Source organism: Polypterus senegalus, chromosome 9 (assembly GCF_016835505.1).
Source record: "Polypterus senegalus isolate Bchr_013 chromosome 9, ASM1683550v1, whole genome shotgun sequence".
NCBI classification, from domain to species: Eukaryota; Metazoa; Chordata; class Cladistia; order Polypteriformes; family Polypteridae; genus Polypterus; species Polypterus senegalus.
Window position 1 is genome coordinate 41,588,734 of NC_053162.1, and position 20,739 is coordinate 41,609,472.

At 37.0% G+C, this 20,739-nt stretch overlaps 1 protein-coding gene and 1 long non-coding RNA gene across 2 annotated transcripts in view; one reads left to right on the plus strand and one right to left on the minus strand.

Moving 5' to 3' along the window:
• nlrc5 (NLR family, CARD domain containing 5) overlaps positions 1 to 10,557 on the minus strand; it is a 167,759-nt gene extending 157,202 nt beyond the window's left edge. Inside the window, exon 1 of the mRNA XM_039762978.1 lies at positions 10,525 to 10,557. The gene's annotated coding sequence lies outside the window, so the exon portion shown is untranslated. The remainder of the gene's footprint in view (positions 1 to 10,524) is intronic.
• The window catches only part of LOC120535261, a 35,111-nt gene continuing 24,181 nt past the window's right edge, over positions 9,810 to 20,739 (plus strand). The window contains exon 1 of the long non-coding RNA XR_005634877.1: positions 9,810 to 10,103. This is a non-coding gene — a long non-coding RNA (uncharacterized LOC120535261). The remainder of the gene's footprint in view (positions 10,104 to 20,739) is intronic.

The following is a 20,739-nucleotide window of genomic DNA, read 5'->3' on the forward strand; positions in this document are numbered from 1 at the left end:
TAGATAGATAGATAGATAGATAGATAGATAGATAGATAGATAGATAGATAGATAGATAGATAGATAATGTCACAAACGTGCGAAGTTGGAGGCAACTAAAGGGCTTAGAGAATGGTAGTGACTCACCTGGCCAGGGAGCGGCAGGATGTACTGACTTTCTTTCTAAGTTCCCTGCAGACCTTTCCAGGGAAATCCCGCCAGGTTCCCTCGACTCTGAAGATGTCACTTCCTGTCACAGCCCCGATGACATCACTTCCCTAAGACTCCCTATAAAACCTCACTCCCCTCCTCTGGATTTCAGTTCTGTTTTGGACTCAGTCTTGTAAACTACTCTTGCTTTACAATTCTTTATTTTTTCAGCCAGGAACATATTATACGGGTGGCTGCCCCAAATCTTTACCATGTATAAAGTCTTGTACTTTCACTGTAGATAGATAGATAGATAGATAGATAGATAGATAGATAGATAGATAGATAGATAGATAGATAGATAGATAGATAGATAGATAGATAGATAGATAGATAGGTCTATTCATAATCTGATTATTTGAGTGGTCACCTATCAGGTAACACTTCTGATTAGTCGGGCAGTGAGCAAACATCCACCACGCATTCTCAGTTGCATAATTTGTTTATCAGCTGTATTGACAAATACATCAAGATATATTAAATAAGTGGTATATACCTTGTATTCAAGGTGATGAGTAAACTAAGGACTTATAAAAAATATGATAAATCTTTCATGCTTAGACTGACAATAACTTTTGTCTCACTGACAATAGTTTTTTTTTCGTGATCATTTTCCCATTTTTAAATCATGGATAAGTATGAAACTGATTACAGTTATCAGGGAATAAACTGGCGCTTGAGCATTGGACACTCACTGGCTTCATCTTTTTGTTATCGATCCCTCTAAATCCTCACCAGTTATCTTTTCACTCAGTTGACAGAATAATGTCAACAAATTGTACACAAAAGAACAGATTTTTTATATAATACCAGGCTTACTGTATACTGTATAAAACAATGAACTTGAGTTTAACGGGCACAGTTTTTATTCACAAATGCTAATTTAGGACTTGAATTGGCCCGCTGTTGATCTGTGAATTAAGGTATTTTGCAATAAAAGGAAACCCATGCAGGATCGAGATGGGTCCAAGTGCAGCTGGCAATACCATCAACTGGTTCAAGCCCAAAAAAGGAATGGGAGATCCCCACAATTCTGAATCAATTATATAACATGGAAGATGTAAGGATGGAATTACAATTGCCAGAAGTGCAATCAAAGTAACATTATCATAAATAAAATACAAAATAAAATACTTGCAACATATCCAGTTCCTTTTCTTACAAGAACTAGCGCAATTTGCAATTCAAAATGGAAGGATATCCAGTAACTATAATAAAGAAGATTATCAAGAGGCCATACTGAAGTCTCATATATTTTAATGCAACTTCTTAAGTTTAGAAGTGCATACTTTTATATAGGAAAAAATGGGTGCCTGCATTCTTGCATATAATGGTTATATAATGGCACTTCATGCTTCTGGGTTGCGTGGCTACTTGTATAATTATTGCTAGACACAGCACCATTTCATTCTGGGAAGTGTTCTTTGCATAAAGTTTGTTATTTGTATTTTGAAAAATGTCCTATTATGTAGAAAAAAAAAAAAGAAATCTTCAAATATGTAGTAGGCTACACAGCAGAACACTGACGGGTCAAGAAAACCTGGACTTAGCCAGTTGTGGTTAAAAGTTTGTGAACTCTTTAGAATTTTCTATTTTTCTACATAAATATGACCTAAAACATCATCAGATTTTCACTCAAGTCCTAAAAGCAGATAAAGAGAAACCAGTTAAACAACTGAGACAAAAATGTTATACTTGATCATTTATTTATTGAAGAAAATGATCGAATATTACATATTTGTGAGTGGCAAAAGTATGTGAACCTCTAGGATTAGCAGTTAGTTTGAAGGTGAAATTCGAGTCAGGTGTTTTCAATCAATGAGATGACAATCAGGTGTGAGTGGGCACCCTGTGTTATTTAAAGAACAGGAATCTATCAAAGTCTGCTCTTCACAACACATGTTTGTGGAAGTGTATCATGGCAAGAACAAAGGAGATTTCTGAAGACCTCAGAAAAAGAGTTGTTGATGCTCATCAGGCTGGAAAAGGTTACAAAACCATCTTTAAAGAGTTTGGACTCCACCAATCCACAGTCAGACAGATTGTGTACAAATGGAGAAAATTCAAGACCATTGTTACCCTCCCCAGGAGTGGTCGACCAACAAAGATCACTCCAAGAGCAAGGCGTATAATAGTCGGCGAGGTCACAAAGGACCCCAGGGTAACTTCTAAGCAATGGAAGGCCTTTCTCACATTGGCTAATGTTCATGTTCATGAGTCCACCATCAGGAGAACACTGAACAACAATGGTGTGCATGGCAGGGTTGCAAGGAGAAAGCCACTGCGCTCCAGAAAAAACAAAACATTGCAGCTCGTCTGCAGTTTGCTAAACATCATGTGGACAAACCAGAAGGCTATTGGAAGAATGTTTTGTGGACGGATGAGACTAAAGTAGAGCTTTTTGGTTTAAATGAAAAGCGTTATGTTTGGAGAAAGGAAAACACTGCATTCCAGCTTAAGAACCTTATCCCATCTGTGAAACATGGTGGTGGTAGTGTCATGGTTTGGGCCTGTTTTGCTGCATCTGGGCCAGGACGGCTTGCCTTCATTGATGGAACAATGAATTCTGAATTATATCAGAGAATTTTAAAGGAAAATGTCAGGACATCTGTCCATGAACTGAATCTCAAGAGAAGGTGGGTCATGCAGCAAGACAACAACCCTAAGCACACAAGTCGTTCTACCAAAGAATGGTTAAAGAAGAATAAAGTTAATGTTTTGGAATGGCCAAGTCAAAGTCCTGACCTTAATCCAATTGAAATATTGTGGAAGGACCTGAAACGAGCAGTTAATGTGAGGAAACCCACCAACATCCCAGAGTTGAAGCTGTTCTGTACGGAGGAATGGGTAAAATTCTTCCAAGCCGGTGTGCAGGAATGGTCAAAAGCTACCAGAAACGTTTAGTTGCAGTTATTGCTGCAAAAAGGGGGTCACACAGATACTGAAAGCAAAGGTTCACATACTTTGCCACTCACAAATATGCATATTCGATCATTTTCCTTAATAAGTAAATTACCAAGTATAATATTTTGTCTAATTTGTTTAACTGGTTTCTCTTTATCTACTTTTAGGACTTGAGTAAAGATCTGATGATGTTTTAGGTCATATTTATGCAGAAATATAGAAATTTCTAAAGGGTTCACAAACTTTCAAGCACAACTGTACCCTATGTGATTGTTTGCAGCCAGAGTCCTTTTAAAATAATGGCCCATTGATATTTCATGGTAATTTACTGTATGGAACCTGCTATGGATATAAATAAATAAAGGTTGTTTCTGGAACATGTGGATGGGTCTTTTGAGAACCAAAAACGCTTCACCTATGGCATCACTCTGGAGAACCACTCTGGCACCTTTATGGTGATAGTGTTCCTTTATCGTGTTATAACTTTCTAGAGCATTTTATGTGTACATTTTCTGCTACGGTTCTCCACCACGCTCTCTAAAGTCTAGCGATCTTCTTAGTAGTCTACTAGTCATATGTACATCAAGTACATCGGTACATCTATGGAAATTATTAAGTTCTGGTAAACATAAACACAATTTTCTAATGTGTTATTAGCAATTACTCGAGAAACGTTTTCATCTCACTTGGTTTACCTTTTATATCTCCATTAGCTAAAAGATTATATACAGCGTGTTTAAGAGAAAGCCATAATTCCTTTGGGTCACCGCTCACCGCCACTGCTGTCAGCACAAGGTCATGATAACCTCAGGTAAAAGCATGGCGCTATAAAACTGAGCGTCTAGGAAGCCCATGCCTCTGCTTCTCGTCTCCAGTAGTCGATCTGTGCGTCGAGTCTGAATTTAACAGATTGCAGTTGCGTCACCGCTGGTCGGATGCGATTGCCACGCCCACAGCACACGCAATATCTTGCAGTGAGAACGCCAAAAAGTCGTCCAGGTTTTGTTCCCGCTTGGCGCACGGGGCTCTCTCCGACTCTGAATGACTCAGAATTGGGATGAACGGGGTCAGAAAATTCAAGACTGGACACTATGATATAAAAGGCATGGAGTGTAAATGTAAAGGAAGAGAAACAAAGCTGACCTAACAAAATACCACGCATTATATTTAAAACACATCTAAACCATGCTCGACTTCACATTGCAAAATGCAACTTTGATGTTTAAATATTCGGGCTGTGCAATGACCTTAGCTCTAAGCCCAGAAAAATATAATTTCATATGTTACATGAAGAACATAAGAATTAAATGAACACAAACATCAAAATCAGATTTTTTTGGAGAGTGAAAATTTAATTCTATTTTGTCCATCCATGCTAGTGAGTAAAGGAATGTCTTCATTTAGACAGTGGATTTAAATTGACACAATACATGTTTTTATTTTATGCTTAATTTTAACTTAATCTTCAGGTACTTAAATATATATACACTGCAGTTCTCTTTTATACTTATGTAATATTCCCGTTGACTAAACATTTATTGAATTACCAGTTATTTTATATTAATTTATACATTAATCTAAACACACATTTATTGAATTAACTTTTATTTTAAATTCATTTAGAGTTTCATCTAAATGTACATTTATTGCATATTTATTTTATGCTTATAGTTAAATCTCTCAGCTAACTAAATTTGTGTTTTAATGCAATTTTATACTATTTTATAGTTTAGTCCTCAGTTAAATAAATATTTAACTTTTATCATGTAAACATATAAATAAATCTCTATTTAATGCACTTTTACTTTATGGTACTTTACTGCTTCATCAGTCAGTTAACTTAATATTTATTAATTTATTGCACTTTTATAGTTTTGTAGTATTATTAAGGAGACTTATTTGCTCAGTTAACTAAATGTTTATTTAATGCTCTTTTATGATATTTTAGTTAAATCTCTAATTAAATAAGTACAATATTTAATGCACTTTTGCTATGCTAATTCATAGTTAAATCCCTCAATTAAGAAAATATGTATTTAATGCACTTTTATTGTATATTACTTTAATTTTAGTTATTTATTAATGCAATTTTTATTTTTTTCTAACATATAATTATGTCTCTCAGCTGCTCAAATTTGCATTTACTGCACTTTTATTATGCTAACTTGTAGTTAAATATTTAAATTGACCATTTTAATGCACTTATACTTTATGCTAATTTATAGTTTATGGTAAGTCAATGAAATACTTATCTAATGCAATTTTATTTTATGCTAAAGTATTGTTTAATCACCAAATTAACTAAATATGCATTTAATGTTATTTTATTTTATGTTTATAGTTTAATCACTCACTTAACTAAATATATAATAAATGCCCCCTCATGTAATGCTAACTTTTGTGGACAGGCCGAAGAAAATATTTTTTTATATTAAAAAAAGCACGCAGGTAACTAGATCAGAAAATTTTAAGTTCTTCCATAAAAAAATGAAAAGATTAAAACAAATATTGTGCATTTAATTAACGGATAATTGTAGTTGTTGTTTTTAAAGCTGTATGCATGTTATCATTTGTTTTCACATGTGGTAACAAAAAACTTAGCAAGAATGAATCAAATATCTACGATGCAATAATATTTTTTACGACTGAATCTTTATTTAAAAAACGAACATCTTAAACAAGCAGACATCAGTTTGCGCTTGCATGTGTAAAAATATTAGAAATAACAGAAACAGTCGTGCATACGCGTGCCAATGATTGCGGCAATTATTCAAAATACCGATTTAAATTTTGAAACTGTATTCACGAATACTGCAGCCATTGCTAGGCAAGCCTTGAGAACAGTAAGAGTAAAAGCTGAATTCATAAAGCAACATTGCAAAGGACGGAGCGGGAGGTGGACCTTCCATGTCATTTGTATGGACAGACGCGCTCAGGTGGGCATATCATCAGCTAGCAGCGGCAATATGAAGTATGATGTACTGCATCGGCTACTCTTTAGGTAATTAGTTAAGAAAAACAACGAACTCAATCAATCAGCAGGGTGTCGGTTTACTTATTTCATGTAATATTGATTTGCGATTAGGTGTCAAAGATTATATCGATTTAAATATATTTCTTAAAGGACGCATTATGACATTTATTTCCATCTGATACTGATTTCCTTAACTGAACATTTTTCTCATGGACGTCGTCTCCTAGGAATCATGAAAGAGATTTAATACCGATTTAAACTAATATATAGAATAATAATCCATTATTAAAATATAAGAATGTACTGTCATAAATTATGAAGACAATGTACAATTTCTGAACGCAGAGCGAAGTTTTCGGTTTATCACAATTCCACATGCGTATTTGGTCCCTAAAAGTTACATCATCGTTACTTTTAAATGGCACAAGATTAACATTTAAAATTCTATTTCATTTTATGAAGGAGACTAAGATTGCTGGATAGGCAATGAAAACATATATCAAGTTTAAAAGGCGGTGCCCCCTGATAAAACTATGCAGCATAAATTAATGGAGGACGGGGTCAAGCCACAAACACGGTGGGATGAGGCCTGGGAATACGTTCTTTTATTTGACTTTAAAATAATATAACATACCAAAAAGGGCGTAGCCAGGTTCCTTGGTGGAGTGAGTCTTTTTTCCCCAAAAAATTGACTTTTTAAAAATTAGCTTACCATTTTGTTAATTTTCAATATGTTATATATTTCCCTGGCCTAAGGATAGAATAAACGGAGGCCTACTGAAACACTATTGCTTCGTCTCTCATTCTAATTCTTAAAAAGTATCAAGTTAGTGTTAGTTTCAAAGCAACATTAAGCCAAAGTTTTTCTTTATAAATGAAATACATAAATAAATCGTAAAATAGAGCAATGTTTTATAATACTAAACACTAGTTATGAAATGCTACATTAGCGTTCAATATTCAGCTTCAATAATGATTTTTTTCATTTGACTTCGCAGGTTTTATTTAATAATTACCTTTTTTTTGCTGTTTACGTTTCATAGTTGGACATTGGACGTTTCTACAGGAAAGCTTATTATTTACCTATTATTTAATTAAGGCGGATTTGTCGCCTATCAATCAATCAGTGAATCAATCTTGTATGCTGTAATTTTTTTTAAATTTATTGACTCATTTATATATATCATTGCTCTTTTTCGTGAGAGTATTTATTTAATAATTACCTTATAATCGATCAGATTTTGGCAGAAATGGCGTTCCATACGCTCCTGCCAATTGAGATTTCCAGCCTAATTTAATAGACCCGACTCTTGTATCCCAATGTTCTTTCTGAAGCCCATGGGGTACACAACTACATTTTATCAGTTGACAAAATCATAACAGTTGCGAGCTCATGTTTACTAGCAAAATATTAGCGGATGATAGATAATGGTGTCCTCGACTCTGCAACCCAAAGGAGCTGACTAATTTGATAATATTTTAGCTGCAGTCATAATATATTGAGAACGCGAAAGTCCAGTTGAAAGGCCTACCTTGTATTCTTGATTTTCGGAATAGTTGTTCTATTCTGTGACAATCGTTTCCTTTTTTCTCGTTCTTTTCGTCCCTTTATCAAAAGCTATCGGTTGCTCCAATGGGCAAAGCAGCTGATTTATTTCGGCTATGCATTTTCTCGGCATGTATGCGTAGCAGTTTTAATGTACGTATATAACATATATATTGTATTTTAAATATAATGTAAACGATATTTACGAACATTATGCGCTTATTATTAATTTTTGGAACGCTAGCAATTTGGGTTACACCGCTGTAACATAACATAACATATTCAGATTCGTTTTCAGCGTCTGGAGTGTATCCCTTCAGCAGCTTGAGGAAAGCAGAATATACCCAAAAAGCAAAAGCAATGAAAGAATATGACAGGATAGAATAACTTAGGCAGACTTTAGTATTGTTTGTAGTAGGAAAGTTACACTGGTAAATAAGCCATGACTCAAAAACTGATGTACACACACTCAAGATTTGTACAAACAGAACAATTACCTTTAATAATAATAATAGAATTTACCTGCATCTCTAGAAGCAATAAAATTCAAAATGCGAATATACCCGAGTTCTTTAATCTGTTGCTCTATACCAGGGGTGGGCAAACTCGGTCTTGGAGGGCCGCAGAGGCGGCAGGTTTTTATTCCAACCCAGTTACTTAATTAGAAAATAATCCTTGCCAATAATTTAATTTCATGACTTGTTAATGCTTTAAATCTGCCATGTCAAGTCATTCTCATATCTTAGATTTTTTTTCCTAAGGATATCGTCCAAATTATTTGAAGTCTAAAATTGAGGAGTAATTCTCAGCCCTTTACTTTTTTTCTCTTCACTCTCTTTCTAAGTAATTAAACCAAAGAGTGCACATTAAATACACACAGGTGTAAGTGGAAACAAGTTAAATGGAGAAATGCTCGTTTCTTTTGTCATTTGCATCTTATTGCTAATAAAGAGCAGTTAAAAAACAAGAATAGAGCTTTTAAAGACTAAAACAGGCAATAAGGGTTCAAAATCTTAATGAGCCAAACCACTAAAATGAAGAAGCGTTACTTGAGCAATAAGTGTTTCTGATTAAGTAACTGGGTTGGAACAAAAACCTGCAGCCACTGCGGCCCTCCAGGAATGACTTTGCCCACTCCTGCTCTACACCGTTAGAAACCTAAATCGGCAGCCTAATGGCAGCAGCTAAAAATTAGGTAAAACAGGACGTCCACTGTCTGAAAGAACCGAGTCGGCTTTCTTTCAGACAAAGAAAATAGATTATTTAATAGACTCAATATGTTCTTGTGTTATTCTCTGCCTCTTTTGGCATGTGCAAGACCAAAGAAATGAGGACTTTTCACATTCGGTTGGACGACGTTATGTTATGTCTGCTAGTGTAACACGGAAGAACGTGATTATGTAAGAAATAATAAATATTTAAGAGAAAGTGTGCGTAACACCGACTGTGCGAGATAACGTTGTACAGTATATATCACTTAAAAATAACATTTCCATGAGACATTGTCAATCCCTTTGAATCTAGTTCAGCCTATGGGTCTGAGCCTATGTCGACATTTTTGCATCCTCTTTGAAACCCGCATGCACAGTTAGAAGTCGCGGCACCCTTTGTACAAGGCATCAGCCCACTCTGGCCAGTCCGCCGCCGGGCACAACCACGCACTCAGTGACTCACTGGACCCAGGTGAAGTATCCATTTAGCTTAGCAAATTCGCGTATGGGAGGAAAACTAGACTATGGGGGGAAAACCCAAGTTTACGGGGACAAAGTCCACGCAGGCTGATTCAAGGTTTGGATTCGAAACCAGTGATGCATGTAAGCGCTAAAAATGCACGCACGGACCCAGAATCCATTAATAATAATAATAATAATAATAATAATAATAATAATAATAATAATAATAATAAATGCATTTGGCACATTTCATGCATTGAAAACAAATCCTTGTGCTTTACAATACACGTTACCTGATGGTACTGTATATGGAAACAATGAAACCGAAGCTAATAGCATGTTATAAAATAATAACTTACTAAATAAAGTAAATAATTTAAAGAGTACCTAAAATGTTGCTAAAATATTGCGCTAAATTTTTATATTTTACTCTTTATTATAATTTGATAAGGTTACATAATAATTGAAATGATGACTTTAAAATATGAAATATCACAGTTACGACCTACAAGAAGCGGTCAGATACACGCCGGCAGCGCGCACAGCAGTCGGGGCAGCTCATGAAAGCGGCACCTTGAAGGATACGCCTGCAGCGCGCGCCCCAGTCCACAATGCATATCAAGTGCTGAATTAGAAAAAATAAAGTGAATTGCAACACGAGGAGTTCGCATTGGCTGAAAAGCTGACTGAATACGCAGGAGCGTCTGGAGGAAGCAGGCATCACAGCACAACGCCTATGATGTGTTATATCGAATGCGAAATCAAAGGCGCGTCATCTCATTGTGCCGCCCTGCGTTGCGAGGCATCAGGCGAGTCGGTAAGCTTTAAATTACATTTGAACTAAGAAGGTAAAAAGATAGACACAAAATTACCCACGAGTACAAGGCCCATTTTAGACAAATGTCTGCCACCACCTGCATGCTGCGACATGCCGTCATGGGCTCTACAAAACGGCTAATATTACGCGCACTCTCAACCTTGAACAATGGCAAATAACGCAGAAATGAAGAATGCGATTGCTTTAAGTGATCTCGACAGTTGACGATTCTTAAATCCAACAAGAGCAGGCTCACAGAGCAGCTGAGATCCAGTACATGTATTTCAGAGAGCCTGCGCATTACTACCCAAGAATTCGGACTTTACAAAGGTTAACTTCAAACTGTACCTGAGCAACGTAAAGCTGAGGTTTATAAGAGTTTTAGGTTGGAGAGGAAAGAAAAATACGCCCGGGTACTTACTAGAGCTGCCGATGCCTCCTACCAACGGGGGAGAAATCGAAAGTGAAACTTAAAACTCAAAGTTTTATTTTCGCGTTAAATCATAAATTAAAGAATCTAGAGGTCCATGCAGTCGCCCCCTAGCGACCCACGTTTTGCCTAAGTCGTATATTTAAACGTCGTCATATAAAAAGAAGTGCCCAATAAAAAAATTTAATACACCTATACAAACTATTCAGTTGTTAAAGTAGGTTCTGCTTCCCGCGAGCATGAGTAAATAATGGAAACATAATAATGAATTGTTAAGTGTACATTTTATTTGAACTATATGGACTTCTAAATAAAAATGCGTTACTTAAAAATGGTCAGATACAGCAGTCGGACTTTTTTTCAAAAGTGAAGAACACGCAATTTACTTTCCTTTTACATGCAGTTAGCATGTTTTTATTTAAATTTTGAAAAAATGCGTTGCTTATAATGTATAAGATTTCATTATTTTTTAATCAACATAATATATTGAGTTTGTTATGTCAAGAATCGCAATGTGTGGCAAAGCAGAGTAATTCTGTCATTATCCAAGCGAGCCTGACTGCGTAAATGTTCGACCAAGGGTCCACACGTCGAAATCACCAAGGGGGACCCTCAATGAAACAACTGAATACTCGCGACACAAAATCAAAAGTGGGAAAAACCGCGCTGCATGAAACGACTGGCTAACGGCGCTGCCAAATTGTTAAAAGTGAGATAACCTCCTAGCCAGAAACTCTATTAATTAAATCACCTAGAGGCGTGTGGGGGTCTTCATCTGTAGAAATGTTACACATGTTTGGGCTTGTGTTCTCCGAGACCCTTTGACCAACAGTAATGGGATTTAGTAATGGCTGGATGCCCTTTATAATGTGTACAGTAGTCTATTAGTGTGTGTTAATCGAAGGACTGCACGTGGCTCAGCGGTAGCTCTGCGCCTTTTAGTTTGAGATTCGCATCCAAGATGCCTATAGAGTTGAGTTTGCAAACACTCCCTGTGTGTTCGTGGGTTTCTTTCCCCTAGCCAAAGAAATGGCCAGATAAGTGAACTGGCATTGAAATTGGCCTTTCTGTGGGTGTGTTTGCCTCGAGATGGACTGGCGCCCTGTCCAGATGTTCCTGCCTTGCACCCATGACAGTTGTGACAGGCACCGGCTTACATGCGGCCCTGCCATGGATGAGCGAGCTAGCAAAATGGATAGATGGTTTATAGGACTGGCAATATTAAGGGGCTGTCAGAAGGCAAAAATCAGTGCGAGGAAGCAACCGAGCGCTAAAATATATGAGCACTTCACAAGGAAGTTTCAACAAATCACTTGAGTAATCGCTTGCAATAGAGCCTGGACTTTTATTTTTAACTATTTATAAAAGAAAACGATGTAATCCCAGTGAACAAAGGCCATGAATGCCATCTCAAATTACTTCTGACAAATTATCGGGGGTGCACAATCTTTTAAGCCTTAAATGCGTTGCTGACCATAATTTGGGGGTTATTATGCAAATTGTAAGAATAATTTGAGATGTAATATTGTAACTTAATAAGTCTCCTTCACAAAGATCATTTATATAGAGTAACGTCACTCGACACTTTATGAACGACACAGGAGTACATTTCACAGAAACAAGGTTAAACTAATTTAGCAGAATGATTTCTATGAAAAGTTCTGTTTAAATTTAGAGTTCAGATTAAGTTATACAAACTGGACATGCCACAATGTCAGAATCATGATCTAAATTTGCATGAATCTCATTAAAGTTGTTTAATTAGATTCATGCAAATTTATATCATAATAATAAATGAATACTGTATTTAAATAACAGAGCATATTTTATAATATGTATCACATAGCTAATATTCATTTCTTACTTCATTCTCTGGAATGTTTCGATTCTAACAGCATTCAGACAGGCCTAACAGTTTAAACTGCTAGCGTAGCATAATATAATAGAAAATAACAATGAAATGAATGAAACAAAAGGCAGGGGAACAACTCTGGATGGGGGTCACTGACAATATTATTCTAGTAATTCTAATATATTTATGCGATTTTTCACAACTCTTAATTGGATTAAGCATATTTGAGAAGGTAATGTGTTGTGTTTCTCTTTTTTTTTACATGTTGCTGTAGATTCGGTGAAGACAAACAGACTGCAGTATAAAATACACACCAATGAAATTGCCTTTTTTCTTTAATTTTTGTGTGTTAGTTTCTGATACAGGTTGTGGAAATATACATTTTATTACAAAAAATTTAAAAAGGCATGATGTGTTCATCTTGACAGGAAACTCCAAATCAGAACATCAATAAGATGTATTTTATTTGATATACCCTTCATGAATACTAACAGAAAGTACAAATGATAGTAGATTTCAGCCCAATAAAATAACAAAGACGTAAATAGAATATTAAAAGACATCTTACGAGTGAACGCAAGGGTGTGCTTGTATAGGAATTAACTATACAGACAGACAATTTAAAAGATGAAACAGCCGCCATCCATTCCCTAGCTGCGGTGTGCGGTGTCCCATATGTCAGCATTGTTAGTGTAGCACAACCAGATAGCTGCGAATGTAAACAGAGGTGAGCGGAGTCAGACCAAGAGCAGAAAACCAGCCAGACTATAAACTGAGCCATCAACTGTTTGCATAATAAAACATCTTGTCAGACGTCATCTGTTGCTGCAGTGCCTACCCAGTGGCCCTCGCCTGCATATTATTGAGGAGACTGCGTCCTAGAAGACAATTAGTATCTGCAACACGGTCAAACTAATTTTTTTTGTTCTTTATTTTGCCTTATACAATTTCTTGTATTAGGAATTTGTTAGTTTTCGCATACCCCTTGGGGTCAGAGTACAGGGTCTGCCATTGTACAGCACCCCTGGAGCAATTGAAGGTTAAGGGTCTTGCTCAAGGGCCCAGCAGAGTAGGATCTCTTTTTGGCAGTAACAGGGATTTGAACCAGCAACCTTCGGGATACCAGCGAAGATCCTTAGCCTCAGAGCCACCACTTTCAGTGCTAAAATTTTTGCTTGATTTATGCTTTACCTATTATGAGAAAGTTTACATGCTATGTTCTATAAAATGCTCAGCTTACCTTTTCGTGCAGGTGAAGTGAAAAATACAGAGCCGTGCCAAACGTACTAGGGAATGTGATTTTCAGGGGTCACTGCATTTATCAAAACATCCGTAATAAAGATAGTGTAAGCTGTCACTGATTATTTTGGAAATATTGTAGGATGTCATTTATCATTTTGGTAATAGTTAGAAAGCCCTGCGTTCGTATTACAGCTATGTTACTTACTTATTGTTTGGGTCTTTTATGTTGATACTACCTCTTGTTATTTACATTTGCAACTGTACCTGATTGGGTTAGCGAGCCAGGACGACCTGGGGCGGAGCGCATCTTTGCCGCATTTCCTTGATCAGAGAACAGGTTGGGCCAGATCGATGCACGAGGTGCCTAGTGAACTGTTTTAGCTCTCGGAGTAAAGTGTCTGGCTATTCTTTATACTGGCTACCATCTACTGAGAATTATGCTAACAAGCCAAGGCTTTTTACTTGTCACAATTGTGTAGGAAGCTAGCAGTTAGTAAGGAGTACATTCACTAAGCAAATTATTACAGGGGCACTATGGTAATTCTGGGTAGGGCCTCATTTTGTTCTCATAACAGCCTCAGTTCTTCGTGGCATGGATTCCACAAAATCCCCTTGAGATTCTATATCATGTTATTATGTTTGCATCACAGTGATTGTGCAGATGCACAATCATACTGCGAATCTCCCATTCCACATGCTCCAATAGCAACTGGAGAGATTACTGAAGAACACCGAACTCTTTGTCATGTTCATAAAACCAGTTTGAGATGAGTTTTGCATTGTGACATGATGCATTATCATGCTGGAAGCCACTAAAATATAAATTGTAGTTGATTGTAGAAATGAAGGGATGCACATGGTTAGTAACATTATTCAAATAGGCCTTGGCTTCCAAGTAATGATTGTTAGGTATTAACTGGCTCAAAGTGTGCCAAGAAAACGTTCTCCATAAAATTGCAATACTAGCAGCAGCCTGGACTGCTAACTGGCCATCAGGGGCTCGTATGAACACATTTGGCTTGCGCCATGTTCAATTCTTTTCCCAAACTGAACAACAACATTTATTTATATAGCACATTTTCATACAAACAATGTAGCTCAAAGTGCTTTACATGATGAAGAAAGAGAAAAAACACAAAATAAATAATTAAAATTAGGGAACACTAATTAACATAGAATAAAATTTAGGTCCGATGGCCAGAAAAAACAAAAAAACTCCAGACAGCTGGAGAAAAAAAATAAAATCTGCAGGGGTTCCAGGCCACGAGACCACCCAGCCTCTTCTAGGCATTCTACTTAACATAAATGACCTCAATCAGTCCTCATTGTATTCAGGGTTCTCATGGAAGAATTTGATAATGATGGTCATGTGGACTTCTGGCCTTTAATCCTTCAATGTAAGTACATCAGGGTGCTTTGATCAGGTGGTGGTGGCACAGATCGCCACCACAGAAAACCGGAAAAAGAAAAGAAGAGAAAGTAGGGGTTTGTACGGATTTTGATGCCACCATGAACAATAATGATGATTAAATGAATATACAGAGCATCAGGATTTAACTAAGATGAAGCTATGAGAAAGCCATGTCAAAGTAATGAGTTTTCAGCAGTGTTTTAAAGTGCTCCACTGTATTAGCCTGGCGAATTCTTATTGGCAAGCTATTCCAGATTTTAGCTGCGTAACAGCAGAAGGCTGCCTCACCACTTCTTTTAATTGTAGCTCTTGGAATTCTAAGTAGACACTTATTTGAAGATCTAAGGTTACGGCTTGGAGTGCAAGGTGTAAGACATTCTGAAATATTGGATGGAGCGAGATTATTTAAGGCTTTGTGAACCATAAGCAGTATTTTAAAGTCAATTCTAAATGACACAGGTAACCAGTGTAGTGACATCAAAACTGTGGTGATGTGCTCGGATTTTCTTTTCCAAGTTACGATTCTAGCAGCTGCATTTTGCACTAGTTGCAATCGATTGATGTCTTTTTTTGGTAGCCCTGAGAGGAGTGTGTTATAGTAATCTATTTGACTAAAAACAAAAGCGTGAACTCATTTTTCAGCATCTTGCAATGCTATAAGAGGTCTAACTTTTACTATATTTCTTAAGTGAAAAAATGTTGCCCTAGTAATCTGATTAATATGTGATTTAAAATTCAGGTCATAGTCAATAGTTACCCCTAAATTCTTTACCTCAGTCTTGTCTTTTAATCCTAATGCATCAAATTTATTTCTAATAACCTCATTATTGCCAATCACTAAAATTTCTGTTTTCTCTTTATTTAGTTTGAGAAAATTACTACTCATCCATTCGGAAACACAAGTGAGACGTTGTGTCAGTGAATCAAGAGTGTCGGGGTCATCAGGTGCCATTGATAAATACAGCTTGTGTCATTAGCATAGCTGTGGTAGGTCACGTTATGCCCCGAGATAATCTGACCTAACGGAAGCATGTAAATCGAAAAGAGCCGCCAACCCAGGATAGAGCCTTGTGGAACACCATATAGAATATCACGTGTCTTTGAAGTATAATTACCACAACTAACAAAGAATTTTCTGCCTGTCAGGTAGGATTCAAACCAATTTAAGACACTGCCAGAGAGGCCCACCCATTGACTAAGGCGATTTCTAAGAATATTGTGATTGATGGTATCAAATGCGGCACTCTGATCTAAGAGGATGAGAACAGATAAACGGCCTCTGTCTGCATTTACACACAAGTCATTTACTACTTTAACGAGTGCAATTTCTGTACTGTGATTTGTTCTGAAACCCAACTGAAACTTATCCAGAATGGCATGTTTATTGAGGTGATCATTAAGCTGCATAATGACTGCCTTCTCTAGAATTTTACATAAGAAAGACAGGCTTGAACACATCACGCATGCGTATACAGCGCAAGGGACTGATTTTAACATGGATCTAAATTTTACACAACACTTGACATATGGACAGAATAAACTAGTGGATTAAAGGGATATGCGCTGAAGAGAAAATAGCCAAGATGAGAAGAAAAAGAGGAAGAATAAAGCAAGCCATGCATGTTAGCAAAAATAACAGATTTATTGAAATCTACAATGACATTAAGTGCAGGTAATCAGACACCACAAAACTCCTGGAAGCTCAGAAAGTCTCCGGAAAATCAGTGTTTTCTCCAGGCGATTCACAATATTCCGGAAATCCATGTTTATGTCGATTGTTTTGGCAATACAGTATCTCAGTGATAAAAAAAGAAACTTTCCATTTTTCACTATTCTTTTCTGAACCCCATTCGTTGATGATTCCGTCAGTTCAAGCATGCCACGCGTGTAAATCTTGGCACATTTCAAGACGAAATGGAGGATGACCCCAAAAAAGAAAACACTCAAAACTAATTTTTTGTCAGTACATAAAGGTTTACCTTTGCCTTATAATTGTTAAAATAGTGTTACATTAGATCTTTGCGCTAATTATAACAACGATTTTTCCACAGCCAGCTGGATGGTTTAAACAACTGCACAAGACAAGTTGTTTAAGACAAGTTCAGGTGTTACTATTTGTTACTAGGGCATTATATACATATATTTATATATATACAGTATAACTTACTTCTTGCTAAAGTAATTTCTAAAAAAAATGAAAAAACATTAATTGTGATATGCAGTTTATCAGTTTTAATCGATGAGTAAAAACTGCAGTAATTTTGTGAAATGCATGATTGTTTTGTATTTATTAAGTGAGCACATCATTTACAGAGGCAAGGTGGATAGAGGGCTGCAGGGGCATTTCAATGTGTTTCTTAACACAGCGACAGGAAAGTTTGCAAAAAAAATTACTATGACAGCAGTGGTTCAGGGTGACCTCTTTTCTTGTAGAGCACAACATGCTTTTTCAGATTAAGACATAAAACTTTTTGAATTTGCTGTCTTGCAAAATAAATAAATACATGAACACATGCTGCTATGGTTTTGAGGTATCTGAGGATATGTAGGTCAGGTAAACATGCTGAATGCAGTTAAAAAGGCTTAAAACAAAGAATATGCCCATCATGTCATTGGCGTTGACTACAATGTTTTTCTGCTGTCCTTGCCTGTAACCAATGTTGCCTGTAAATGAAGTTTCTCCTCACTGAAGCTTGAGGAAAACAGGCTGACGACCTCTGTTACACAGGAGTGGCTTCAGAGACGGACCGACCTTAAGTCAAAGGAAACCTGTGCCTGACAAGATGTTAAGGCCCCATTCTCTCAACCCCTGCAGCTAGTCAGTGCCAAATTGTGTGTGTGTTATTCAGCTAAACGCCGATGTTTATTTTTATTTAGGACATCACCCACAATCTTTATAGGAGCTTAATATATAGCATATACTACATCATTTGCACAACCATAATTTGCATTACGATTACATAAAGAGTTTGAAATTGGTGAAAAACACAATACACGTTTTGCTTTCAGTAATAAATAAGTACCGCAAAAACTCCTTAATAACACGACCAGCATTTACACAAAAATGGAAATGAGTCAATAATTACAGTGTTCAGACTGCTAATAATGGTTCTGCCTTGATGCTGACTTTAACTGTTCTCGGACACAGAAGAGATTGGCGATTGTTTTTTTTAATCGCAGAAGCCTTTAGAATGGGACAATGCCAAATGTTTCAGGAGGGGCTGGATGTTGCTGACACTAAATCACAAATTATTTCCAATGGCCATATTTTCGCATGTTTATGTTTAGCAGATGTGTAACTTTAAAAGTAAATTCTGATCATTTGAACACAGGCATTTTGAAACCTCGTTGACTGGTGGGAAATGCTCTGAAAGTATAAGAAGATGGAAACTGGTCTCTAAAAGTATGTGCAATACCCACTCCAAGACAAAGCTGATCATCGATACTAATCATTGTCAGCCCAAATAAAAGACATACTTGACAATCTCAACACAAGGCAATGCTGAAATAAGCCAGGTTTGTTATTTTGCAGTATTATAATACAGTATTATATAATTCATCATGAGTTCTATCAGCTTTGTGCTCTTCGCGTGAATGCCATGACCAGGAAGTACAAATGGCAGTTAGGTGGTGGGACATACAAAAGAGAATGTGTGGATCAAAAAAGTTTTTTAAAATGGGTAAAATCACTGTGTGGTTCAGGGTGCTCACATGTTACATGGGCACTCAAAGACCCCTGGAATTATATCATTACTCAGGGGGACCAAAATTTTATCCACCGCCTCTGTGTTCTGTTTCTATGAGTTCCATTTAGACTTGACGCTGGTAGTATAGCTGACAAGGTTGCAGAGAGGAGCGAACCGTAGCAAAACACCCGCTGAGGGTATAACATTTTATATGGCATCTATGATGTGGCCTGGGTGTGTGCGAGTTGGGCACCCTGGACACAAATCAGATTAGGTGCATGGTTTCATGTGGTGGATGTCAAATTCTGCCCTTACCACCTGTGTGCTACAGCTGAAATTGAGATTCATCAGATCAGGCTTCATTTTTTCTGTCTTCATCTGTCCAGTTTTGGTGAGTCTGGTGCCTACTGCAGCCTCAGTTTCCTAATCTTGGCTGACAGGAATGGAAGCCAACTTGGTATCTTTCTGTTTTTGCTCATCCGCCTCAAGGTTCAATGTGTTGTGTATTCTGCCATGCTTTTCTGCCCACCACAGTTTTACAGAGTTGTTATCTGAGTTACCGTAGCCTTTCTGTCAACTTGAACCAGTTTGGCCATTCTTCTCTGACCTCTCTTTTCAGCATGGCATTTCCATGCCTAGAACTGCCACTAAATGGATTTTTTTTATTATTTTTGCACCATTCTGAGTAAACTCTAAAGACTGTTGTACAGTGAAAATCCCAGGAAATCAGCAGTTACTGAAATTCTCATACTTGCATGTCTGGCACCAGCAATCATGCCAAGGTCAAAATCACTGATATCACATTATTTCCCAATTCTGCTGGTTGATGTGAATGCTATCTGAAGCTCCTGACCTGTTTCTGCATGATTTTATATATTATATTGCTACCACATGACAAGGCGATTACATAATTGCATGGAAAAACAGGTGTTCAGATGTTCCTCATAATTTGCTCAGTGAGTTTTTTGTAGAGCCCAAGTAGGCAAACTGAAAATTTGGATCAACCTGGCTTGGCTATTTCAGATTTAGGCTTAATGGTTTCATGCTGTACTGCATTAAGTGCATTGTCATAATCAGCAGCACGAGCTGCGCCATAGGTCTGTGGGTATAACAGTATGAAAGGTGTCTGAGGTCAAAATAATAATATATTTCATTACATAATTGTATTCTCTTGATTGAAGTTATTGTGATGCTTTTTGTGAAAGGCCCATAATAATATATATATTGCTTAATTGATTCAGAATTTCAGTTGATTAAGGGTTATGGTTTCATGTTTTGAGATTAATTTTAAGTGTGAATTTTAAGTGTAATTGGGACACATGGCCTCAAAAGGTTGGCCTTCAGCCAGTAATAATAGAAAATCCTGCTGTGCGGTGAGAAAGACGTCAGGAAGGAGAAGAATGCTCAGTGTTAGCAGGTCAGTCTAGCAGAGGGCCACATGAGGGCACACTCCTGAACTGGTGTGTCTTGGGCTAGTGAGGAGACTGTCTGGTCTGACGAGGTTTCCACCAGTGAGAGCTTGGTGTTCAATACCAACACAGTGAACAAACAATCAACTTTTATTTTATATGGTGAAATTTTTGTAATGGCCACCATACCAAAGTGGTACTGGAAATGTGGTGTCCAGTCTGAAAGACACACAGCTCGACACTACATCTGGGCACCTGGCCTGTTAAAAGAGTATCTGAGCCAGCAGAAGCCAACACAGATTACTGTGACATAGAGTCCATATAGCTGTCAAGGGCTATCCTGACTGTAGAGGTGATTTTTGGCATTGAACAACACAACGTAATTGAGCTTATAGTTAGGAGCAATCAGCCATCTGATACAGAGAAAGCATAGACAGATATTATTCCCCAATATTATTCAGATGTAATTGAAGGAACATTTAGGTAGGCCATACATACAGTACCTGTACATAGCCCACTGTTTAAAACTAAGAGAAGATGCTTTTAATTAATGTCCATGTCAGATTCTCTGGTCCTGTTTTTCATTCAAAGACGTGCTATTATCTG